General features: G+C 49.7%; 1 long non-coding RNA gene and 1 pseudogene across 3 annotated transcripts in view; one reads left to right on the top strand and one right to left on the bottom strand.

The window, feature by feature from the left end:
- The window catches only part of LOC309556606, a 247,410-nt gene that overhangs the window by 152,309 nt on the left and 67,729 nt on the right, over positions 1-27,372 (bottom strand). The gene's annotated exons all lie outside the window — the stretch shown is intronic.
- Positions 24,374-25,278, top strand: LOC309544487 (annotated as a pseudogene). The gene has a single exon. The product of its transcript is annotated as an uncharacterized misc_RNA (transcript).

Genomic DNA, 27,372 nt, shown 5'->3' with positions numbered 1-27,372 from the left:
ATTAAGGGGTATGAGAGATGATTATAGCAACACACACCTACACAGGTTGAACTGGATAGACTATTGTCTTTATTCAACCTCAACTACTATGTAACTATGTGCCAGAGATTACCCTGAAGAGGGTGCCAGCGGTTGGGTCCTGAAGTGTTAGGTGTTGCAGCATCATTGCTAGTGGCTACCTCAGTCAGGGAGAACTACAGGGAGCAGTGCACAGGACTTTTGAGCTGTGAGGAAGCATCAGAAGGCAAGTTTCAGTTCACAGACAGCAAGTTAGATTTACAAGCGCCAGTAAGCGTTGGTCGGCATTCAGCCGGCGCCAAGACAGCGCTAGAAGGCACCTTTTTTCTCAAGTGTCCCAATTCTGTTATCTAGTTGAGCCAGAGGAGTATCCCACTCATTCCCTTATCCCATCCAAGTTCCTATAATAAAACTAAAAAGCAAAGATGCCGGACTGTTCATTGTCTCAGATCTCACACTTGGGCAACAAGCTTAAATGTGCTGTTGGTGTTAACGGTAACCATGGCAGACCCATATCCAGCACTAATACTGGAAATACTGCTACATTTGGGGGCTCGTCCGGGATTTTCCAATGGGTTACTGGGTCGGTTGCCCCTAGCAACGGCCAAAGAAAAAGTCAGAAATCTCAATTTTTGTGCCCAGAACTGTTATTTAGATCGCCAGCCAAGTGTGAGGCCGGATCTGCAGGAGACAGGGAGAGTGGGATGAAGATTGAAGTGCACATGGAAGGTTGCCCATGGCAACGCAAGTGTTCAGGCAAATTCTGTAAAATGATGGGAACCTTCCATATGAACTATGACATGTACTCTGCTGTCAGGTATTGGAAAGCAGGGGGAAAAGGAGTGAAAGTATACAAATGCTGCAGCTGCTTAACAGGGAGAGGTCCGGTGGGGACGGAGAAAATGGCAGCAGAGGTCCCGGTGGGGACGGAGAAGAAGGGGGCCGGGGGCAGGAGGAGCCAGGTGTGTGTACAAGCTATATGGACTGATGTTGACCATGCTGCTGACAGTGGGACATTTATTCTGTATAGTGAGTGCATGGATACTGTGAAGATTGCAGTTGGCCATGCCGGGAGAGGCAGTGGGACTATCTTCGGAGACAGTATCGAGGGCCTTGCATATGTGTGGCTGGGGAGAGGACTATTGACTGTGCTTATGACTGTTTTGTAATGCACTTGGCACACTAATCCACTTTGAATTGACCTATTATACTTTTGTAGTGCTGAATACAGAACAATGTGTTATTGATTGATATTCATTTTTAAATGGAGAGAGAAGGTCTTGGCCATCGTTTGGAAACTTTGATTTCATTACAAAGGGTTTTTTTTTTTTTTTTATGATTTAAACATTGAGTAGACTTTGATAATCCCGCATGCCTGCCAAATAAATAGGAAATCGCAGCAATTTATGCAAAAGTTCTCACCTGTCCTGATTCTCCGATCTCTCCTTCCAATAAAGAATGTTTTCTTCTACCTGTCAGAAGTAGCATTGAGGCATCAGAATTCCACTCTTCTTTCCCTACACACAGGGCCAGTGCTAGACTATTCTGCACCCTAGGCAAGACCAGCTACTTGCGCCCCCCCCCCCCATAAATAAATTTAAAAAAACTTCAAAATGTCCATATTTTCCTATATTCGCAGCACACTCAATGCATTCTCCATATTCCCTCTATACTTGCATCACTCATAGTGTCAGGGAGGGGGGGAGAGCAGTGTGTCCGGGTGGGGGGGGGGAGAGAGCAGCGTGTCAGGGTGGGGAGAGAGGAGAGAGCAGCGTGTCAGGGAGGGTAGAGAGCAGCGTGTCAGGGTAGGGAGAGAGGATAGAGCAGCGTGTCAGGGTGGGGAGAGAGGAGAGAGCAGCGTGTCAGGGTGGGGAGAGAGGAGAGAGCAGCGTGTCAGGGTGGGGGAGAGAGGAGAGAGCAGCGTGTCAGGGTTGGGGAGAGAGGAGAGAGCAGCGTGTCAGGGTGGGGAGAGAGGAGAGAGCAGCGTGTCAGGGTGGGGAGAGAGGAGAGAGCAGCGTGTCAGGGTGGGGAGAGAGGAGAGAGCAGCGTGTCAGGGTGGGAAGAGAGGAGAGAGCAGCGTGTCAGGGTGGGGAGAGAGGAGAGAGCAGCGTGTCAGGGTGGGGAGAGAGGAGAGAGCAGCGTGTCAGGGTGGGGAGAAAGGAGAGAGCAGCGTGTCAGGGTGGGGAGAGAGGAGAGAGCAGCGTGTCAGGGTGGGGAGAAAGGAGAGAGCAGCGTGTAAGGGTGGGGAGAGGGGGGAGATGAGAGAGCAGCGTGGAGAGAGAGGAGAGAGCCGCATGTCAGAGTGGGGAGAGGAGAGAGCAGCGTGGAGAGAGAGGAGAGAGCCGCATGTCAGAGTGGGGAGAGGAGAGAGCAGCGTGGAGAGAGAGGAGAGAGCAGCTTGGAGAGAGAGGAGAGAGCAGCGTGTCAGGGTGGGGAGAGAGAAGAGAGCAGCGTGTCAGGGTGGGGAGAGAGGAGAGAGCAGCGTGTCAGGGTGGGGAGAGAGGAGAGAGCAGCGTGTCAGGGTGGGGAGAGGGGAGAGAGCAGCGTGTCAGGGTGGGGAGAGGGGAGAGAGCAGCGTGTCAGGGTGGGGAGAGGGGAGAGAGCAGCGTGTCAGGGTGGGGAGAGGAGAGAGCAGCATGTCAGGGTGGGGAGAGAGAAGAGAGGAGAGAGCAGCGTGTCAGGGTGGGGAGAGAGAAGAGAGCAGCGTGTCAGGGTGGGGGGGGGGAGGGGAGCAGCATGTCAGGCTGGGGGGTAGCATGGCGTAAGGTCAGGGGGGAGCAGGGTGTCAGGTCGGGGGGGAGCAGGGTGTCAGGTCGGGGGGGGTAGCAGGGTGTCAGGTCGGGGGGAGGGGTAGAAGGGTGTCAGGTCGGGGGGAGGGGTAGCAGGGTGTCAGATCGGAGGGAGGGGTAGCAGGGTGTCAGGTCAGGGGGGGTAGCAGGGTGTCAGGTCAGGGGGGGTAGCAGGGTGTCAGGGGGTGTCAGGTGAGAGGGGGTAGCAGGGTGTCAGGTGAGGGGGCTAGCAGGGTGTCAGGTGAGGGGGGGGACAGTGTGTCAGGTGAGGAGGGTAGCAGGGTGTCAGGGGGTGTCAGGTGAGAGGGGATAGCAGGGTGTCAGGGAGTGTCAGGTGAGAGGGGGTAGCAGGGTGTCAGGTGAGGGGGGGTATCAGGGTGTCAGGGGGTGTCAGGTGAGGGGGGTATCAGGGTGTCAGGTGAGGGGGGTAGCAGGGTGCCAGGTGAGGGGGGGTAGCAGGGTGTCAGGTGAGGGGGAGTAGCAGGGTGTCAGGTGAGGGGTGGGGAAGCAGGGTGTCAGGGAGTGTCAGGTGAGAGGGGGTAGCAGGGTGTCAGGTGAGAGGGGGTAGCAGGGTGTCAGGTGAGGGGGGGGGGTAGCGGGGTGTCAGGTGAGGGGAGGGTAGCAGGGTGTCAGGTGAGGGGGGGTAGCAGGGTGTCAGGTAACATATAAGGCACAGCAGCACACACAGGTCTCCATGCACTAATCTTACTTCCTCCCCAGCAGCCACAGCACCGCCTCCTCACGGCTCAGCATCCTGTTCTCTCATGTGAGGCAACCCGGAAGTAGCGGTGGGCGGAGCTACACATCACAGGCTGCTGAGTGCTGTCTGAGATAGGGTGACCACTTTTCCAAACTGCCATTCAGGGACACCCCCCCCCCTCCCCCCGACAACACCCCCGCTAAAAAAAAAAAATGACGTTTATATATCGCTGTAATGGGAGATTTTTTTTTTTTTTTTTAACAATTTATAACTTTTTAAAAAGTGTTGCTTTTCTATACAATGGGTTGAGATTTGCTTGTCTGGATCTTTATATTTCCACAGTAAAATCTTCCCATATTGTAAGATATAATAGAGGGGGGAGGGGTGTGTGTGACACATCTGCATTGTAAATGTATTGGTCCAATGAGAGGTTTCCTTTCTGACCCATTTTGAAGTATTGTGAAAATATCAGTTTGTAGCCAATAAGTTGATATTTGGGGCTCTTTATCTATAAATGTGCACAGTAATATCCTCCCATGGTGTAAATGTTATAGGGGGGGAGGGGTGACATCTCTGTGTAATGATTATTTATAGATTACATTCTGCTATATATTGTCTCATCTAATTCTTCTCCTGAATATCCAACCAGAAATACTTCCCTGATAGGAAGACACTGAGATGGAATGTCTGCAGAGCATTATAGGAAGAAAAAACAGAGAATCTCAATATAGACAGGGAGATGCAGGAAATCCGCTGATAGATAAATATGGAGAGATTCTCACCAGAAGAAATTTCCTTTCAGTATGAATTTAAATCTTTCTTACAGGGGAGGACAGAAAGGGGAGAAGGAAGACTCAGAATAGTATGCGAGTGAAGTTTCAGATGGGGAAATTGTAAGCCAGGAACATCCAATAAATCCTAGAATACCTTCACCGATCCAACAAGTTGCGGCGCCGCTGTCCAGTCAGTGTGTGGCAGGCTCCTCCCCTGTCTTGCTGCACGCAGTGCGCACTGTCTGCGCGGCCGAGTGAGACTGAGTCACGTCATAATGACGCGTCACCGTCGTCAGTCGTCACGTGACTCAGCCTCACTCGGCCGCGCAGACAGTGCGCACTGCGTGCAGCAAGACAGGGGAGGAGCCTGCCACACACTGACTGGACAGACAGGATGGCGGCTCACGCGGGCAGGCTCAGATCATTCCGGGACACTGCATTGTCCCGGAATGAGGGTGACCGGGACCCGGGACAGACTCTCCAAATGCGGGACTGTCCTGGGCGATCCGGGACACGTGGTCACCCTAGTCTGAGAGACTGCGAGGCGGGCGGGGCTTGGACGGGGCTCCCACCCCACGCTGCCATGTTCATCCAATCGCGGGGCGGGCGGGCCATCGCTGAGCCGGAAGATGCGAGTGTGACACAGGAAATGTATTAAAGGTCTGACGGCCCCCCACGCTACTCCACTGGCCGGGACAAGTCCCGACAGAGAAAATTACCCGGGACAGGGTCCTTTTTGCTGGGATTGTCCAGGCAAAAACGGGACAGTTGGCAGCTATGGGTTTATATACAGCTTGCAAGATAAGGGGGAGTTGCAGTACATTCCCTTATTAGGACATAAACAGCAAAACTCGTATTCTATACAAAGGGTGAAATTTAGCTGAGATCATATAGAAACTAGATAAGAGCATTTATCTCAGGCTACATTCACATGTCAGCGTATTGATCGCGGGCAGAATCGCAGCGATTCTGTCCGCGATCCGGAAATCATTGCAAATCGCGGGACGCCTGTGCGTTGCCCGTGATTTGCAATAGCACCCCAAAAGCTGTGCGATGTTGCCGCGATTTCTGCCTGCCGAATCGCGGTAACATCGCGCAAAAAAAATCGCGGGACGCATTACGCCCAAAAAAGTACAAGAGCTTCTTTGGAGCGTAATGCGTCCCACGATTTTTTTTGCGCGATGTTACCGCGATTCGGCAGGCGGAAATCGCGGCAACATCGCACAGCGTTTGGGGTGCTATTGCAAATCACGGGCAACGCACAGGCGTCCCGCGATTTGCAATGATTTCTGGATCGCGGGCAGAATCAATACGCTGACATGTGAATGCAGCCTCAAAGATGGACCTTGAGTTTCAATAGGTTACTAAGTGCTACGTGTAATTCAAACACTGCTACGTGTGACTCAAACACCATGAAATAGGGACAGATAGTTACATACAAAATGGAGTTACATATATTCCTTCACTCCCTAAGTCTTGCATGCTGCCCGATTGTGCTCTGTTGTCTGTAAGCATTTTTGATATATATGGACATGGTGATGTTTTTAGGCCATGTCAACAAGCTCCTACAATGCAACTTAACCACTTAAGCCCCGGAGGATTTGGCTGCTCAAAGACCAGGGCCTATTTTGCGATTCGGCACTGCGTGACTTTAACGGACAATTGCGTGGTCATGCAACGCTGTACCCAAATAAAATTAATGTCTTTTTTTTCCCTCACAAACAGGGCTTTCTTTTGGTGGTATTTGATCACCTGTGCAATTTTTATTTTTTGCGCTATAAACAAAAAAAGAGTGTCAATTTTGAAAAAAAAAATTGAATTTTTGTAAAATCTTACCGTAAAATTCCTTTCTCTGAGTCCTCCGACAGTCGTCGCCCCCTCATATAGTCTTCACCAATGGGTATTGACTTCCGCTCCGTAGGAGTAGCTAGGCATAAGACTTGTTAGAAACAAAAGCTTTTAGCATAGACACACCCATGGGGGCTGTCCCACTGGTCAATACCCCCCCTGCAGTAAGCCATCCCAACTCAGTTTTGTGGCATAGCACTAAGTGTACAAGAAAAAAAAACCAAAAGAGGGGCGGGGCGGCGACTGTCGGAGGACTCAGAGAAAGGAATTTTACGGTAAGATTTTACAAAAATTAATTTTTTTCTTATGTACTCCGACAGTCGCCGCCCCTCATATAGTCTTCACCAATGGGATGTCCCAAAGCAGTGTAGACATGAGGGGTGGGAGACGCAACCGTATAAAAGGCAACGCAGCACCCACATCAGAGAAAGGAACCTTACACGCACAGTAAGAGAACCTGCTGGGCAACAGAAAAGGCTCAACAGGAGCAACAGCCCAGGAAAGCAAATATCCCAGGGTATAAACAACCTCAACAGCCAGGGACCCACAAAAAACAAGGGTCCCCTATGGCACTGCCGCACAGAGAACTTTGCGGCCAAAGGAGGCATCAGCTGACGCCAGAACATCAATCTTATAGAATTTGGAAAAGGTGTGCACCGACGACCAAGTCGCAGCCTTGCACACCTGGGTCACCGAGGCCTGATGCCGGTAAGCCCAGGACGTACTCATTGATCTGGCAAAGTGCGCCTTAACAGGGAAGGGAGTAACCCGTTCCTTCAAAGCATAGGCCTGGACAATCGTCTGTCTGATCCATTTGGCAATGGTCGCCGCAGACGCCCCCATGCCCTTCCGAGGTCCCTCAGGAAGGACAAAGAGGGAATCCGATTTCCAAAAGGATTCAGTGGACGTCAGGTAAACCCTGATCGCCCTGACAACATCCAAGGAATGCAACGCAACCTCCTTAGGATGCTTAGGCCTCGCAGAGAGCGAAGGCAAAACAATGTCCTCATTAAGGTGAAAGTCAGACACCACCTAAGGGAGAAATGACGAATTAGGTTGCAAGACCACCTTATCTTTATGAACCACCAGGTAAGGAGAGCGGCAAGACAATGCCGTCAACTCCGACACCCTGCGAGCCGAAGTGATCGCCACTAGAAAGGCAACCTTCTTAGACAGCAGAGGCAACGATATCTCCCGGATGTTTTCAAAGGGAGAACGCTGTAACACAGACAGAACCAAGTTCAAGTCCCATGGAGGTAAAGGCTCCCTCCAGGGAGGGGCCAAATGTCGCACACCTTGAATGAAGGTGCGAATTAAGTAATGAGACGCCACAGGGCGTGGAAAAAAAGAACAGCCGGTGCAGATACCTGGCCCTTTATCGTGGCCAGCACCAGGCGCTGGTCCACACCAGTCTGGAGGAAAGCCAACACTCGTCACCGAGTATGAGTGAGGAGAAACCCCCTGGACTCACACCAGGCAAAATAAGCTTTCCAGCTTCGGTAATAAATTTTACCAGACGAGGCTTTTCTAGCCTTGATTAAGGTAGGAATGACCTCTGGGGAGAGACCCCTGTCTCTCAGGACCTGGCTTTCAACAGCCAGGCCGTTAAAGTCAGCAACTGTAAAGCAGGATGGAAGATCGCTCCCTGAGACAGTAGATCTTCTCGCATTGGCAGCCGCCAAGGAGGCTCGACTGCTAGGTGAACGATTTCCGCGTACCAGGACCGGCGCGGCCAGTCCGGTGCCACCAGAATCACCAAGTTCGGTTCCGAGGCCAACCTGCGAAGGAACCTGGATAACAACTGAATCGGAGGAAAGGCATACATCAGACGATACTGATGCCAAGGGGCCACCAGCGCATCCGAGGCGTCCGCCCGAGGATCGTGCGTTCTTGCCACGAACCTTTCCACCTTGTGGTTTAGCCGAGACGCGAACAGATCCACGACTGAGGATCCCCACTTCGCACACAGCATTTGGAAGACCTCCAGGGTGTAGGGACCATTCCCCCTGATCCAGGGTCTGGCGGCTCAAATAATCTGCCTGCCAATTCTCCACACCCGGAATGTGAATTGCCGAAATCGCCGGGACATGAGTCTTGGCCCAAGACAGAATGTCGGTCACCTCCCGGGCCGCCCGGGCACCCCTGGTGCCCCCTTGGTGGTTTATGTAAGCCCCCGCGGTAGCATTGTCCGTCTGTACCCGAACGGGCCGGCCCCGAAGTCGATCCGACCACTGGAAGAGACAGAGTTTGATCGCTCTTAATTCCAATATGTTTATCGGAAGGGAGGATTCCTCCTCCGACCAAGTGCCCGTGGCAGACAGGTTGCCCAGTACTCCACCCCAGCCCGACAGGCTGGCATCCGTGGTAATCACTGTCCACAGTAACGGACAGAAGGATTTCCCTTCCGACACAGCCGGGGACTGAAGCCACCACAGAAGAACCATTCTGGTCTGGCGACTCAACGAGACACTCAGATCCAAGGACTGAGGTAGTCTGTCCCACCTGGCCAGGATCTCCGCTTGAAGAGACCGCGTGTGAAACTGAGCAAAGGGTATCGCCTCGAAGGCTGATACCATCAACCCCAGGGACTGCAAACAGGTCCTGAGTGACGAGGATTGGTTGTCCCTGAGGGACCTGATCTCGTCCTGAAGGGTCCGGAGCTTGTCCTCCGGCAGAACCACTTTCGCTTGAGCAGAGTAACTGATAAATATATACAAAACTATATTCCTCGCGCCAATGGGGTTACAAAGGTAATTAATATAGATTTAGATATTAATTAAATTTAAAATTTAAAAACTCTTAGCCTAAAAACAATATGCTTTGCAGCTGTTGTGTTACGCTGAGCGCTCCGTGCCCCCTGCTGGCCTCGGAGCGCTCACAGCGTGTGTCCCCAGGCGGCGCTCCTGCGTCTCGGCACGTGCGTTCCCACTCTCCTGAGCGCGCACGCACCGGGACTCTTAGATCTAAAGGACCAGTGCACAGGTGATTGGTGCCTGGTCCAAACTGGTTATTAAGGGTTAAGGTTTGTGAGAGGCAGTGCTGACTTAATTAGGCTTCACCTGTGCACTGCTCATAAATACCTTCTCCTCCCACAGCTTCCTGCCGGATCTTTGTGCCTTGTGCCTCGAAAGCGTTCCCTGCTGTGTTTGTTTGCTTTGCCTGTTGCCGAACCCGTTGCTACCGACGACTCGCCTTTGAACCTCTGCCACCTGCCCTGACCTCTGCTACGTCCGACTACGCTCTTGCCTACTCCCTGTGTACCACGCCATATCAGCTGCCAGAGAGATCGAGTTGTTACTAGGGGACACGACCTGGTAGTTACCGCCGCAGCAAATCCATCCCGCCTTGCAGCGGGCTCTGGTGAAGACCAGTAACTGCTTAGAACCGGTCCCCTAGTACAACCCGCGCCATCGCCTCTCTGGTCCAGAGGATCCACTACCAGTCCTGCCGGTTCGTGACAGTAAGATCCGGCCATGGATCCCGCTGATGTTCCGTTGCCAAGCCTAGCGGACCTCACCACCATTGTGGCCCAGCAAGGTCAACAGTTGGCCCAGCTGGCCGCTATGTTGCAGCAGCTCCTGCCAACTCAACAACAGCCAGCTCCTCCGTCAGCATCTGCTGCACCTCCCATACCAGCAGTTGCCACCGGGTCCAGAATCCGCTTGTCTCTGCCAGACAAGTACGACGGAGATCCTAAATTGTGCCGAGGGTTCCTGTCTCAGTGCTCTCTTCACCTCGAGCTACTGTCTGACCAGTTTCCATCTGAGCGAGCCAAGGTAGCCTTCATCCTCAGTCTGCTCTCCGGGAGGGCCCTGGCCTGGGCTACACCGTTTTGGGATCGCGCTGAATCAGCCACCACATCTGTCCAGAATTTTTGTCAGGAGTTTCGTAATGTTTTCGAGGAACCTGCCCGGGTTACCTCCGCAGAGACTGCCTTGCTAAACTTGTCCCAAGGAAGTTCTACCGTGGTTGCAACGCCATTGTCCTGTCCTGAATTGGTCCACCGGTGAGATTTTGCGTTGGGGTTCCTCCTGCTCTGACCGGTGTCTCAAGCCTGCTCCTATCAAACGGGACCCGCTAGTTCCTCCGCCACCAGGTCTCCCCAAGCCTTACCACCGTTTTGCGGATGTCTTCTGTAAAAAGCAAGCTGAGACTCTTCCTCCTCACAGGCCTTATGATTGTCCTATTGACCTGTTACCTGGCTCTACTCCACCTTGGGGCAGAATTTTTCTTCTCTCACCTCCAGAGACTCAGGCCATGTCAGACTATGTACGTGAGAACTTAGAGAGAGGGTTTATTAGGAAGTCTTCTTCCCCTGCTGGAGCCGGTTTTTTCTTTGTGTCTAAAAAGGATGGTTCTCTCCGCCCCTGCATTGACTATAGAGGACTCAATAAAATTACCATTAAAAACCGTTATCCTCTGCCTCTAATCTCTGAGCTGTTTGACCGTCTCAGAGGAGCCAAGATTTTCACCAAGCTGGATCTCCGCGGGGCCTACAACCTGATCCGCATTCGAAAGGGAGACGAGTGGAAGACCGCTTTCAACACCAGGGACGGTCATTTTGAATACTTAGTGATGCTCTGTAACGCTCCTGCAGTCTTCCAGGAGTTCGTTAATGACATCTTCCGGGACCTTCTTTACACTTGTTTAGTAGTATACCTGGATGATATCCTTATTTTTTCCTCTAATTTGGAGCAACACCGAGTCCATGTCCAACAAGTTCTCACCCGTCTCAGGAGTAATCGCCTCTATGCCAAGATAGAGAAGTGTCTGTTTGAGCGTTCCTCCTTGCCCTTTCTGGGGTATATCATCTCTGCCCAAGGACTGCAAATGGATCCTGCCAAGCTCTCAGCAGTTCTGGACTGGCCACGCCCCTCTGGCTTCCGAGCCATACAGAGGTTCCTGGGTTTCGCCAACTACTACAGACAATTTATTTCTCATTATTCCACCCTGGTGGCTCCCATTGTGGCCTTGACTAGAAAAGGTGCTAATCCCAAGACCTGGCCTCCTCACGCTGAAGAGGCCTTCCGATCCCTGAAAGCCGCTTTTGCTTCTGCACCTGTTCTGTCCCGGCCAGATTCTTCCAAGCCATTCTATCTGGAAGTGGATGCATCCTCAGTGGGAGCCGGAGCTGTGCTAACTCAGAAGTCATCCAGAGGCAAGACCATAACTTGTGGCTTCTTCTCTAAAACCTTTTCCTCCGCCGAGAAGAATTACTCTATTGGGGACAGAGAACTGCTGGCAATTAAAGTGGCCCTGGAGGAATGGAGGCATCTTCTCGAGGGTGCTCCTCACCCTGTGATCATCTTTTCGGACCACAAAAACCTAGCCTACCTCCAGTCAGCTCAAAGACTAAATCCAAGCCCGTTGGTCCATCTTCTTTGCCCGCTTCAATTTCCAGATTCATTTCTGCCCAGCTGCTAAGAACATCAGGGCAGATGCCCTTTCTCGCTCTTCAGATGTGGTGGGTGACATACCCACTCCTCAACACATTATCCCTCCAGAATGTCTCATCTCGGTTGCTCCTGTGGACCTGCGTCTTCTTCCCCCCAGCAAGACCTACGTTCCTCCTCGTCAGCGCTTACAAATTCTCAAGTGGGTCCACTCTTCCCTTTTTGCCGGTCATCCTGGAGTTAAGAAATCTCTTCAATTAATTTCCCAAAGATATTGGTGGCCCTCTCTGGAGAGAGAAGTCACAGAATTCGTCCAGTCCTGTGTGATCTGCGCTCGTGACAAAACTCCTCGTCAGAAACCTGCGGGTCTTCTTCTGCCTCTTCCTGTTCCCGAGACCCCTTGGTCGCACATCGCCATGGACTTTATCACTGATCTTCCCTCCTCCCATGGTATGACGGTCATCTGGGTCGTGGTGGACCGATTTTCGAAGATGGCTCACTTTGTGTCCCTGCCTGGTCTCCCGTCCGCGCCTCAGTTGGCCAAACAGTTTTTTCTACACATCTTCCGCCTTCACGGCCTTCCCAGACACATTGTCTCGGACCGCGGGGTGCAGTTCGTTTCCAGATTTTGGAGGGCTCTCTGTGGTCAGCTCGGAGTCAAGTTGGACTTTTCTTCCTCGTATCACCCTCAGTCCAAGTAGAACGGGTGAACCAGATTCTGGGAGATTATCTACGCCACTTTGTGTCCTCCAGTCAAGATGATTGGTCGGATTTACTCCCTTGGGCAGAGTTTTCTTATAATTTCAAGCAATCTTCTGCCTCCAATAAGTCCCCATTTTTTGTGGTCTATGGTCGTCATCCTCTGCCACCTCTGCCTCGGACCTCTGCTCCCTCTTCTGTACCAGCTGTAGAGGACCTCCTTCAGGACTTCTCTTCTATTTGGCGAGAGACCCACTCAGCCCTCCTCAAGGCCTCGGCCCGTATGAAGTTCCAGGCCGATAAAAGTCGCAGAGCTCCTCCGGAGTTCAGTCCCGGTGACAAAGTGTGGCTCTCCTCGAAATTCATCAGATTTAAGGTCCCAAGTTACAAGTTGGGCCCTCGTTACTTGGGTCCCTTTAAAATCAAGAGACGCATTAACCAGGTGTACTACCAGCTCCATCTTCCACCCTCTCTCCGAATCCATAACTCTTTCCATGTCTCCCTTCTCAAACCTGCTATCTTTAACTGCTTCTCTCCTAAACTTCTTTCTCCCACCCCTGTCGCTGGTAACTCTGATATTTTTTCGGTCAAAGAAGTCCTAGCGACCAAGGTCATCCGGGGGAAAAGATTTTTTTTTGGTCGATTGGGAGGGCTGCGGTCCTGAGGAGAGATCTTGGGAGCCGGAGGAGAACATCCTGGACCGCAGCCTCATCCGCGAGTTCCTGGGTACCAAAAAGAGGGGGAGACCAAAGGGGGGGTACTGTTACGCTGAGTGCTACGGGCCCCCTGCTGGCCTCGGAGCGCTTACAGCGTGTGTCCCCAGGCGGCGCTCCTGCGTCTCGGCGTGTGCGTTCCCGCTCTCCTGGGCGTGCACGCACCGGGACTCTTAGATCTAAAGGACCAGTGCACAGGTGATTGGTGCCTGGTCCAAACTGGTTATTAAGGGTTAAGGTTTGTGAGAGGCAGTGCTGATTTAATTAGGCTTCACCTGTGCACTGCTCATAAATACCTTCTCCTCCCACAGCTTCCTGCCGGATCTTTGTGCCTTGTGCCTCTGAGAAAGCGTTCCCTGCTGTGTTTGTTTGCTTTGCCTGTTGCCAAACCCGTTGCTACCGACGACTCGCCTTTGAACCTCTGCCGCCTGCCCTGACCTCTGCTACGTCCGACTACGTTCTTGCCTACTCCCTGTGTACCACGCCATATCAGCTGCCAGAGAGATCGAGTTGTTACTAGGGGACACAACCTGGTAGTTACCACCGCAGCAAATCCATCCCGCCTTGCAGCGGGCTCTGGTGAAGACCAGTAACTGCTTAGAACCGGTCCTCTAGTACAACCCGTGCCATCGCCTCTCTGGTCCTGAGGATCCACTACCAGCCCTGCCGGTTCGTGACATGTTGTATATATATAGGGGATATTTGAACATATATGGTCTTATAAAAGACCAAATACAGCGCTTGCTAAAATCAATGGATGCCAGTATCTATGTCGCTTTTTATGTAGTAAGTGAAATACCAGTGTAAAAAATGTTTCAACAAATAAGCATCAAAATAAACATCAAGAGAAACTCCATCGATTTTAAAAAAAAAAGTGTGCAAATTAGTGCATGATAAATAAGCATATAGGTATAAAACCAGATCCAAATTGTGAGTGGAAAAATATAAAATCACTGCAAAATATATATATGCATAAATAACCAAAAAATAGTCCAAAATGTATAAAGTGACTTCAGTGCTCAAAATTGGTGATAATGTCCTTGGTAACAAATAAATCTTCAAATTCAAAAGTGCAAGTGCTCCGGCGTGGTTGGCCGTGACATCAAATCCCTTGTGAATAGGTAAAATGGATCACTTACCAAATTAGGTGGGCTCTAAATGCCGTATGGCACTAGAACCAATCTCGCTTGAAAAGCCCCCTGGGCTCAATAGATTTCCCCTTTGTTTGATCCTCCGAACTGCTGAAAGTTCCTCTAAGCTCCGGGGTGCTCGGTCAATGGTGGTATATAAAAGAGATAAAAAGGCTCCAAATAGTGTAGTATGGCTAAGAAACACCTTTATTTCCCATTCAATCAGGTAAAACAAGTTTAAAAAGCTTTAAAACATCACTGGTGGTCTAGCGGTGCGAGTTGCTCGTCCTCCTCACGGAGCGACGGGCTCACTTCCGGCTTGCGCTCCACCTCAACGTGACGTAATGATGCTGTGCGGTCCAAACTGACGCGTTTCGTCACTTCCAGTGACGTCCTCAGAGTTTGGAAATCACAGGGAGATCTGGACTCATATATTGAAAGCTCCGCCCCTCATCCCGCCCACAATTAAGCAGCCGGAAGGAGTTTATATTGTCGAGATGTGTCCCCATACCAATAATTAAATCCAATTCTCCTCATATATATCCCTATATTGATTCAATACTGGGTAGTGGGGTGGACTAGCAGCCCGCACAACGCCTATACAATACCTATATCAATTTTAAACAGTAGATACGTATCATAAACAGTGAATGGTCATAATATTTATATAAATATAATAAAATTAGTTTAAAATAAAATATAAATTTTTTCATATGTATAGCTTTATAATAAAAATGCCCTGGATAAATATTAAACATTAAACTCCCTCTTAAATACCATTAGTTAATATCCTTAAAATTCATCTGATAAATAACCAAATAATTATTTAAAAATATATAAATGTGTGAAACAACATCAATATAAATCACCATTGTATTACAAATACTCTATATAAAATCTCATGTGAATAAATAAAAGTGATAATAAAATTATTATTATAAAGGTTATTTTATATTTTTTTGTGTTTTTTCATATATATATATATACATACAAAATATTTTTAATAGTGTTGGGGTGGTGTATATAAGTATAGTGAATACATTTGCATCCATTCACACATATATTAGGTACCTAATTTTTGGGAAAAATTACCTGGATTATCTTAAGCACAGTATATTTTTTATGGATTGGATATGAAGCAGTTTATATCCATATCTATATTAATTCCTTTGGGATGTAGCGTGGATAGTAGGTAGATCCATTTGGTTTTGTTACGCGAAACTGCAATCCTCATATTTTTCCCCCTCCAGTGGGGCTCAATGATATCAATACCACAAAATGTGAGTAAGGTGGGATCTTTATTATGTTTCAAACGGAAATGATTGGAAACACTATGGTATCTGAAACCCTTTCTTATATTATCTATGTGTTCCCCAATGCGTGTTTTTAGGTTCCTCGTAGTACGTCCCACGTATTGTAGCTTGCATGGGCAAGTCAACAAATACGTGACGTTTGTACTTTGGCAAGTTATTAAATTCTTGATTTTATAGGTTTTATTCGTGGTGTTTGATGTAAATTCGAATGTTCTTTTTTTCCTAATTTTTACTGTTCTGCATGGTTTACATCTCCCGCCTGTATAAAAACCTTTTAGATCAAAGAAGGTGCACTATTTTTGGGGGGGATTGGGGACATTCTTTGCTAATTTATCTCTCAGGTTTGGACCTCTCCTGTAGATAAATTTTGGCCGTTCAGGGAGAATTTCTTTGAGTTGTTCATCTCTCAGAAGAAGATGCCAGTGTTTTTGTATAATTTGTTTGATTTCCTTGTGTCGAACATTGTAATTTGTAATAAAAGCAAGTCCATAGTGGTTATTCTGTTTTATTTTATCTTCCAACAATTTTCCTCTATCTATTTGCTCAACCTCTTTTTTCACCTTTTCTAATTCATTCTGTTTGTATCCTTTTTCCTTAAATCTCGTCATCAGCATTTGGGTTTGTTCTTCCAGTATCTGTTGATCTCCGCAATTTCTTTTTAATCTTAACATTTGTCCTTTTGGTATGCCTTTTATCCAGTTTCGGTGACAGCTATGGGTGGGTATATAACTGTTTCTATCAGTTGATTTGAAGTGTGTTCTAGTAGTTAGTTTACCTTCCTGCTGTGATATAGTGAGATCCAGGAAGTTCACTTCCTTCTTATCCCAGGTCCCTGTAAATTAAATTTTTGTAATCTTGTACAGAGTCCAGAATCATTCCCAGATAGGGAAGACGAACCGAAGGACACAACGTCGATTTCTGAACGTTGATGGTCCAACCGAACTCCTGGAGCGTCTGTACCGTAGTCGACAGATCGCACAACAGACTCTGACTGGCACTCGATCTTAACAGGAGATCGTCCAGATATCCCAAGACCGCAATGCCCTGTGCCCGCAACAGGCCCAGAAAAGACCCTTGGAGCCGAAGCGAGACCGAAAGGTAGCGCTACGAACTGATAGTGGTCCTCCGCTATGGCGAACCGGAGGTACCTCTGATGACCCTCGAAAATGGGGATGTGCAGGTACGCATGCTTCAGGTCTATAGAGGCCAGGAATTCCCCTGGACTCAGGGAGGCCACCACCGAGCAGAGGGATTCCATACGGAACTTTCGAACGCGCACAAAGCGGTTCAGAGCTTTCAGGTCCAGGATAGGACGCACCTTGCCCTCCTTTCTGGGCACAGTGAACAGAGTCGAATAAAACCCCCAAAACCTGTCCCGATGAGGCACCGGGACACTCAACCCCTGGGCAAGGAGGTCCTGCACCGCTTGATGCAGGTCCTGTAGGCGCCCTGGGGTCAAATGAAGATTTGAGGGAAAGAATCTGTCCTCCGGCCGTGAAAGGAATTCGATCTTGTATCCTGATCGAATGATTTCCTGAACCCACCTGTCCGGAATTCGGAGCAGCCAAGGTTGGAGGAAACCGCGCAAACGCCCCCCCCACCCCTGAAATGGGTGAGGGCGTCCCTTCAGGCAGAGGCGGATTGAGCCGCCGCACCGGCATGGCCGGACTTCTGCTTGCCCGCCCAGGGCTTTTTCTGGCCACCTTGGCCCTTGAAAGGTTTGCCCTTGTTTTGTGGCTTAAAGGCACGAAAGGACCCCTGATTGGGTCTAAAGGCGGGACCCCGCTTGGCGCGAAAAGGCTTGTTCTTCGGATTCTGGGGCAGCAGAGTGCTTTTGCCCCCAGTGACTCCTTTCACCAACGTATCCAAAGCCTCGCCAAAAAGGCGACACCCTGCATAGGGAAAGTCAGCCGACTAGCTCTTCAGCCAGATCAGTCGACGGTTAAGTACCGCGACACTAGAGAGGCGTGCAGCCAAAGGGGACTCATTCAAGGCCGCATCGCACAAATACATGACCCCTTGATGAATTTGGTCCACCATTGCCAGCGTACCAGGGGGGGCAGAATCAGGCGCGAGAGTGCGTCTAAGCACCTTAGTCCAATCTGCCACTGCCTGAGCCACCATGACAGAAGCGAAAATAGGTTTGAGCATGGAACCCGCCACCATGTAGGCATGGCGGGCAAGAGACTCCAACCTCCTGTCCGTAGGATCCCGGAACACCGGGGCATCCTCAGTGCGAACCAGAGTAGCCTTGTTTAACACGGCCACCGTGTGATCCACCTGGGGAGACACACACCAACGCAAATCCGTAGAAGGCGCAAAGGGGTAAAGCAGTTTAAACCGAATAGGCACCGTGAAAGGGCATTTAAACTGCGCCATTGTTCATTCACAGTGTGATGAAACTCAGCGGGGCAGGGAAAAACCTGCGCCGACTTGCGGGTCCTATGTGTACCAAAGGAGGACACAATGCCCGAAGGAGTGGGCTCATCCTCCAAATGCAGTGTTTCTTTTACGGAAGAAATCAACGCATCCATAGCTGCACGTTCTTCAGGCGACCTCGGGGGAGAATCATCAACCCCTTCCACCTCCGCCTCCCCCTCAGGCCCCAGTGGGTCCAGGGACGAGCCTGAAAAGGGCACGCCAGCCACAGCAGCCACATCACCATCTGAATCAGAGGAGAAAGATAATCCATGCCTTTTCCTAGCAGCTCATTCAGCCATCAGCACCTCCATTTTGGACACTAAAGTCGCCACCACAGCGGCCAAATTTGGTATAACGGGGGTTCAGCAGAACTGGGATCCCCCACCAAAGCTGGGAGGAATTTGCTGTCCTGAGATTCCATTGCAAAATACAATGACAAAAAAGTACTGGCCCTTTAAAAGCTCTGCGGATTGCACAGCCCACCGCTAAATACACTGTGTACACAGACCCCCCAAGAGGGACAAAACTGAGCCAGGAAGGATAAAACAGAGAGATATGGAAGAGACAGTCTGCAGAGCCCCACAGAGTGTTACCACACCGATCGCTGCGCCAAAGGAAAAGGAAGTGAGGTCACCAGAGGCTGAACTATATGCTGCAAGGCTAAGGGAAAATGGCTGCCCATAGAAAGTAATGGGAGGCTTCGGCAAGATGGCCGCTGACATGTGCTCGCAACGATCGTTCTGCCACACACAAGATGGCGCCAAAACACCACACAGCAAGCTGTTAGCAAAACCCATAGTGAAGCCAGACATGTTGCCCACATCCAAAATGGCGGACCACGTGGTTTGTAGCCACAGCGGTCGCTTCACACACAGTCTGCACCTCCCAAACACTGAAAGTGACACAGGAAAGGGGCCCCCAAAACCACACAGCGCCAGCAGTGCAATAAAAAAGACCCCCGCAGGGATCGCATCAAGGAGCCCCACAAACGCACAGATGTAAGGGAACACACAGCAACACAGGACTGCCACCCCAGACAGAGGCCCCACACAGAAAAGTACTTACCTGTACCAGATGGCGTGGGGTGCCTCTATTAACGGAAAGCCTCTGTCCTCAGATGGCAGGGAATGCCGTCAGCCAAAACGCAGGACACTGCAGCACTTAACCGCATAAGCGTCCAGTGAGGTAGCCACCTCACAGGCTGCATCCCTGCTGCGAACAGGGATGGGTCGTTCATAGCGCCAGGGCGAACCATAGCCGAACGCTCGATGGCGGGCTGGGGATCCCTCTGACCCTCTGCCCTGGAGAGCCAGGGCGGCCAGTCCGATTCCCAGCTCCGCAAATTCCATCTTCATCCGAAGATCCGACTAAAACTAAAGCTGACAAAATAAACAGCTAATAAAGCAAAGAAAAAACTGACATTCTTGCAAAGAAAAATCATAAGTAAATATTAGAAGGCTGAGACTGTAGCCCCAGCACAGGGAAGCCTATCTACTCCTAACGCTAGGCAGAGACAAACTGAGTTGGGATGGCTTACTGCAGGGGGGGTATTGACCAGTGGGACAGCCCCCATGGGTGTGTCTATGCTAAAAGCTTTTGTTTCTAACAAGTCTTATGCCTAGCTACTCCTGCGGAGCGGAAGTCAATACCCATTGGTGAAGACTATATGAGGGGCGGCGACTGTCGGAGGACGTAAGAGAAACAATATTTATTTATTTATTTATTTTTATATGAAATCCCCCCCCCCCCCCCAAAAAAAATGTAAAAATCAAAATTTAACAGTTTAGGCCAATTTGTTTTCTGCTACATATTTTTGGAAAAAAATCACAGTAAGCGAATTTTGATTGGTTTGCGCAAAAGTTATTGTGTTTACTAACTAAGGGAAAGATTTATGTCATTTTTATTGTTTTTTTTTAACTAGTAATGGCGGCGAACTGCGATTTTTTTTTTGCGGGACTGCAACATTGCGGCGGACAGATCGGACCTCTGACTAACATTTTTGACACTTTTGGGGGTACCAGTGACATTACTACAGTAATCAGTGCTAAACATATGCACTGCTACTGTAAAAATGACACTGGCAGGGAAGGGGTTAACTTTATTAGAGATCCAGGGGTTAAGTGTGTCCCTAGGGGCATGCTTCTAACTGTCAAGGGGCGTGGCTTTTGATGTAACCACAGAGACATACGATCCTACATAGCAGGATCGTATAATCTCTGCAGTTACACCAGGGAGATTGACAGGTGGCTTTGTTTACATCAGCCACCTGCCTGTCTCCCTCTCCAGTGGGAGATCCCGAGTGACCGGCGGACATCGAACACCGGTACGTCACTTTGCCCAGGAGGGGCTGACCGCCGCAGTATATGTACTTGCGGCAGTCGACAAGTGGTTAGGTGGCCATACATGAATTGGATGGCATGCAAGTACGAGCAAGTGCTAACCATGCTCTGTCTGATCCGCACAATCTATTTTTTTTTTTTTTTTCAAAATCTGTCAACAGTGCAAAGCAGCACAGGTCTAGAGGAAATTAAACCATTGCTTTTAAATCTCAAAATCTCCATAAATATACTATACAGTATAATCTCAAAATCTCTGTAAAATATACTCTACAGGCACATCTCATAAAATTAGAATTTCACCAAAAAGTTAATTTCAGTAATTAAATTCAAAAAGTGAAACTCATATTTTATATTGATGAGTTACACAGAGTGATATATTTTGATGATTATGGCTTACAGCCAGTGAAAAGCCAAAATTCAGCATCTCAGAAAATTAGATTACATAAAATAGATTTAAAAAAAAAAGTTTTTTTTTAAAATACAGAAATGTTGGCTTACTGAAAAGTATGTCCTTGTACGGTATAGTATGAACTCAGTACTTGGTTGGAGCTCCTTTTGCATTCATTACTGCATCTATGGGGCGTGGTAGGCAGGCGAGTTTTCTGGCCAACCAAGCACAGTGATCCCATGATCAATAAACCAGGTATTGGTAATTTTGGCAGTGTGGGCAGGTGCCAAGTCCTGCTTGAAAATGAAATCTGCATCTCCATAAAGCTGGTCAACAGAGGGAAGCATGAAGTGCTCTAGAATTTCCTGGTAGAGGGCTGCGCTGACTTTTGAATTGATAAAACACAGTGGATCAACTCCAGCAGATGACATGGTTCCCGAAATCATCACAAACTGTGGAAAATGTTGCATTTCATTTGGAAATGAAGGTCCCAAAGTCTGGAGGAAGAGTGGAGAGGCACAGAATCCAAGTTGCATAAGGCCCAGTGTGAAGTTTCCACAGTCAGTGGAGATTTGGGAAGCCATGTCATTGTCTGGTGTTGGTCTACTGTGTTTTATCAAGTCCAAAGTCAGCGCCGTCCTTTTACCATCAAATTCTAGAGCACTTCATGCTTCCCTCTGCTGACCAGCTTCATGGAGATGCCAAATTTAATTTTCCAGTAGGACTTGGCACCTGCCCACACTGCCAAAAGTACTAATACCTGGTTTAATGATCATGGTATCACTGTGCTTGGCTGGCCAGCAATCTTGCCTGACCTAAACCCCATGGAGAATCTGTGGGGTATTGTCAAGAGTAAGATAGGAGACACCAGACCCAACAATGCAAATGAGCTGAAGGCCGCTATCAAAGAAACCTGGGCTTCCATAACACCTCTGCAGTGACACAGGCTGATTGCCTCCATACCACGCCGCATTGAGGCAGTAATTAATGCAAAAGGAGCCCTGACCAAGTATTGAGTGCCTACTACAGTATATTGTACATGGACATACTTTTCAGTAAGCCAACATTTCTGTATTAAAAATCTTTTTTTTGGTCTTTTGGAATATTCAAAATTTTCTTAAATGCTGAATTTTGGGGTTCTCTAGCTGTAAGTCATAATCATCAGAATGAAAAGAAAGAAATGCTTGAAGTATATATTACTCTGTGTGTAACGCATCAATATAAAATATATAAGTTTGACTTTTTGAATTGAATTACAGAAATAAATTCGTTTTTTGATGATATTCTAATTTTATTAGAGGTGCACCGAAATTTCGGCCACCGATAATTTCGGCCGAAAATGTGAGTATCCGATAAGGGGTTAAGGATGCCGAAAATGTATGGCCGCTGATATTAGCCGGCCAGGTCCACTATCACTGCTATCCCGGATTCAGGGGCGGTGTGCTGACAGTGTAGCACTACATTCTGCAGTGTGACTCCTTCCAGCACAGTGAGAGTGAGTGAGTCAGTGAGAGAGCTGGGCGGGCTGAAATGTGGAGCTCCTCCTCCCTTCCATCCACAGCCAGTCAGCATGCAGTAAAACACTCCTCCCCCGCCCCTCTCCAGCCTGCCACATTTGACTGAGAGCACCAGCAGATAGCTGCACGGCAAGAAGAAGGTATGACTAGAATTAGAGCAATGTCACATTGGAATGCTGGTGGACTGCAGTGTGTTCCAGATAGCTGTGTATTCAGGCATGGTGCAGGTTACTGATCAGCCTCCTCTCCCCTCACTCCTTATGTTTTATCTCCCTTAGCTGTACATTGCCTGATACACTGATAAGAAGAAGACCTGCAGGAACACATGGCTGTTAACCATTTCAGCTTCCATTCAGCTAGTTTGAGCTCTGTGTGTGCTGCATGAGTTTTTTATTTTATTTTTGGAGGATTTACTGTTGGTTCAGGTTAGAAGTTTCACAAACCCATTACCTGTTTACTGAACTCCACTAATCTTGAGCAGTTAACTGTTTGTAAGACAATTTTTATTTTGGAAATTGGATGTGCTGCTGTCTTCTGTCACTTTTACTGACTTGATCTTGCACAGCTGGTTTAAATAGTGGAGCAGCCCTGCGATACTATACTGATGATACTCTACCAATGGTATTAGTATTATGCAGCATGAGGGGGTTAATGTATTGCCACTGCTGGTCACCGATGCATTAGTGACTGACCAGTGGCAGTTAATTAACCCCTTTGTGCTGCATTAGTGCAACCAGTATCAGTGCAACCAGGGTTAATTAACACTGATACTGGTTGCACTAATGCAGCACAAAGGGGTTAATTAACTGCCACTGGTCTGTCACTAATGCATCAGTGACCAGCAGTGGCAATACATTAACCCCCTCATGCTGCATAATACAAATATCATTGGTAATTAAATTAACTACTTGCCAACCCGTCACAGTACATATACTACATATTAGCTACAGGTGTGCATCGCTGCCTGTTTCTGTCGTATGCCCCTGTTCTATCTAATTTAAAATCATTTGGGGGAAAAAAGTCATTTTCGGTTTCGGTTTTCGGCCAAGGGCATCCTGCATTTTCGGTTTCAGCCCAGAATTTTCATTTTGGTGCATCCCTAAATTTTATGGTTGTCACAATTGGGTACCCATGCTTTATTCCATGGGGGGGGGGGGGGATCGGTATTCCACACATCAAACCGCAGGTGGGAAAGGGGGGGGGTTGGGGGTCGTCCAACCGCAGGTAAGAAGGGGGGGGGGTCTCACAGGACTCACGCTCCCGCAAGCCTTGCCATCCCCGTCCTTTTCCGGTCTCCACGCCACGGGTCTTCGACCTTTGAGACCCACCTTCTTATGCATCCACGGTCACTCGTCCATCACTGCACGGACGCACAACTGGCTCATGCCGCTGCCAGGTCACGACATCTCCTGGTTCATACCTCAGTCTGGTCACCCCCCCTTAGTGGTAGGTCCAGGGGGGGCACCTACGCAGGCCGGCCCCCCCTCGCACACTAGGGTTGGCGCTCGTAGGGCATTACTTCGTTTGAGTCAGTTCTCATCCATAGCGTCAACCACAGTTTTGCTTACCCACAGGTAGTCTGCTTGAACATTACCAGACGTTCAACCAAGTTAAGACCCCTCAAGAGTCATCTAAGGTATGCTGTTCCGTTACCAAGAGTTCCCCCTCTTCATTAACTGGCGCAAAGGGGGGGGACAGGGGTGGGGGGTCAGGAGCTTAGGCAGGTCACTTTGTAGTTATCGCGAGACCAACACCCATCCTCACACGGAGGTACTTTCGCCCATCGGCCCAAATCATAGCTAGCGTCTCGCTATTTGGTCAGGGTAGTCAGGGCTTCATCTTCCCAGAGGCCTACACCCCGCCATCATCCATGGCACAGCTTAGCTCCAAATCATAGTTAGTGCCTCCACCAGCCCCTGGGGTTTAGCAGGGCCTCATGTCCCCCGTTTCCAAAAAAAAAAAAAAAAGCGCCAGTTAACGCCCTGTCGTATGAGTTTTTCATCTCCTCTTTTTCCTTTCATGTCATCTCAGCATGTCTCGCGCATCAGACCAAGGAGACGAAGTCTCCCTGCCTAACACGCCAGCCAGGCCACCCACTCCGGTTTCCATTCCCGTCGCAGGAGGTAGCCAGGTTCCGTCAAGTCCTGGTTCCATGAGGACATGGACCATTCCTAAGATTGCCGCCGAGTTGAGACGGAGGGGGATACCATTTCCGGCCACAGCCAGGAAGGCGGAGTTGTACAGGATCTTGGTATCCAATACCGGCAACCCGCAACCAGGGACTGACGCACTGGACAGTGTCAAGGACGCTTGAGCCGAAATCCAGGCCACCATGGCGTCCGTTCTGGCTTCCGTTAGTAGCCTAAGTCAGAGGCTGGAAAAATTAGAAACCCCTGTACCGGCCTCCACAGCTTCCCTAGGTTCCCTGCCCTCTCAGGTCTTTGGCTTGCCAGCCCCTCAGGGCACCTTCATAGGTATGCCAACTCCTTCAGGCCCTATTCCTCACATCATTACACCAGCTCACATGGTCCCGCCCAATATCAGGAAAGACATTCTGGAGGGGAAGGATGTGAATCTCATGTCGCTGTTAATTGCCTCTCAAGACATAGTCGAGAGCAAGACTTACAATTACGGGGACCTGTCTGTGGTTCTGAAGGCCAAGGACCCCAGACTAAACAGGAAGCTGTCCATTCCTGAGTTTGTCTTGGCCTTCGGTCTGTTCAGGGACATGGTCTGCTTTAACTTCCCTCATCGCAGAGAAGAGCTGGACTTGTATCTACACAAGTTGGTCGACCTGGGGCACAAGTACGGCGGCACCACCTTCTACGATTATCACCGCTCATTCTCAGCCAAGGCGGCGTCCACCTTTGCCCAGTTTAACATCAGGATAGATTGGGGCCAGCTGGACACCGAGTTGTTCTGTCGCCACTTTGCCGGGCTTGTGCCACCCGCATGCGCCACTTGTACTTCAAACTCCCACTCCACCAACTTGTGTGCCGTCGAGCCCAGTTCTTCTGCCACCAGCGAGGTCACCCCGGGCCCCAGCAGGTCTGATCAGAAGTCCGCCAAAGACAAACTGGGGAGACCGATAGTGTTCTTGGGCAAGGCACAGGTATGCAACAACTTCAATGCGGGGGCTGCAGCTTCAGTACCTGTAGGTTGTTGCATATCTGCTCCACCTGCTTCCGGGCCCACGCCAAGTCCATGTGCCCCAGTCGCCTTTTTCCCAAGAGCTGACTGACCGAGGTACAGGTCGATTCCCTGGCCTTCTTTTTGAAATCCCATCCCTCTCCAGACCTAGTCGACTTTTTAGTTTCAGGCTTCACGTCAGGGTTCCACACTGGTCTGGTGGCACTCCCGTCAGGCACAATAGAGTGTAAAAACCTACAGTCAGCCTTGGCCGACCCGGCTGTAGTCGACACTCTTTTGCAAACAGAGGTAGACAAGGGTTTCATGTTAGGGCCTTTCTGTACCCCTCCTTTTTCCTGCTGGCGAACCAACCCATTGGGGGTAGCCACGGGGAAGTACAATAATAAAAAACGATTGATCATAGACCTCTCGGCTCCTCATTCCATCGCCACGCCAAGCCTCAATTCTCTTATTCCCTCTGAAGAGTTTTCACTACAGTACACTACAGTGGATCACGCCATTCAGGCTATCCTGAAAGCCGGGAAAGCAGCTTGGCTTGGGAAGACGGACATTTCCAATGCTTTCAAACTGCTGCCCATACACCCATCACTGTGGCATCTGCATGGTGCGAAATGGAGGGGGTTTTACTATTTCGCCATCCGCCTGACCTTCGGGGCCAAAAGCAGCCCCAAGATTTTTGATTTATTTGCAGAGGCTCTGTGCTGGCTCCTATTAAATATCGGTTGCTGTCCAGTCATCATCCATTACTTAGATGATTTCCTGACAGTGGAAAGTCCCACAGCCACTCCACTCAGCCTGGTAAAAACGGTGGCACTCTTTTCGGCCCTAGGGGTTCCGGTAGCCGAAGAGAAAACAATAGGTCCCTCCACCAAACTGACCTTCCTAGGCATTTGCCTGGATTCAGTCGCCATGCAGGCAAGCCTGCCCCCGGACAAAGTTCAGGGGATCAAGGCAGAAATCGAGGGGTTCCTCGTTAAAGGTTCCGCATCCCGGAAAGACCTACTGTCTCTTCTAGGTTCCCTGAACTACGCCATGAGGATTATTCCCCAAGGCCGAGCTTTTGTCTCCAGGCTCCTCTGTCTGCTCCCTGGCCTCCCGCACGACGGGAGTACTGTCTCGTTGGACGGGCAGGCCAAGGCGGACTTGACCATGTGGAGGCAGTTTCTGGCACATTGGAACGGGGTGAATATGTTCATCCCGCCTTTTTCCGACCACTCCCCAGTCTTATGGACCGACGCGGCAGCACATTCAGGATTTGCAGCCGTTTGCGGGGTCAATTGGTTCAGAGACTTTTGGCCACCCGAGACTGCCAGTCTACCGTCTTTTAACCGCACTTCCGCCCTTTTTGAAATTTATCCCATAGTGGCAACAGCCCGGGTGTGGGGACACCGGTGGGGAGGTCAGACAGTAAAATGTTTCACGGACAACATGGCGGCCTGCGACATAATCAACAAGGGCCGTTCCTCATCCCTCACCATCATGAGCCTAGTTAGGAGACTCACTTGGCTCGCTGCCACCCTACAGTTCCACTTAATTTGCGAGCATGTGCCAGGTTCCCACAACTCAGCAGCTGACGCCCTTTCTCGTTGCAAATTGCAGGTCTTTTTCCAGTTGCACCCCACAGCCGCGAGTATCCCAGACACGCCACCTCGGTTTCAAGATCTCATCCTGGACTAGCCAAACTCATTTCCCATGGGAGCACGCTGGCTCAATCGGCACTCTCCGTCAACACTAGGCGCTCGTACGATCGGGCTCTGACCATCTTCTCCAGATTCATCATGGAGTACAGCATCTCGGATCCTTTTCCCTTAGACACCATGGTGGCGTTCACCTCCTTTTGCCACTTAAATCTGAAACTCGCCCACAGCACGGTCAAGCTTTATCTCGCAGGGGTGCAGTTTCATGTGATCAACACACACCCCAGTCACAGTGCTTTCATGTCTTCCAGGCCAATTAAAAACATCTTAAAAGGCATCCTTCGCTTGGAAGGCTGTAAGCCTGCGAGACGTCAACCGATCAACAGCTGCAGGTTTAGGGCCTTGTCTGACGTGTTGGACACACGGCCGTTTGAGGCAGGAACAAATCATGTTATCAAGTTTGCCATATACCTGGCCTTCTATGGATTCTTGCGCCCCAGTGAGTTCACCGCGGGTAGGTTAAACGGGGCCTCCAACCCGCTGA

Source organism: Pelophylax lessonae, assembly GCF_965119305.1.
Source record: "Pelophylax lessonae genome assembly, chromosome: 1".
NCBI lineage: Eukaryota > Metazoa > Chordata > Amphibia > Anura > Ranidae > Pelophylax > Pelophylax lessonae.
This window is presented reverse-complemented; position numbering and strand designations above follow the sequence as displayed.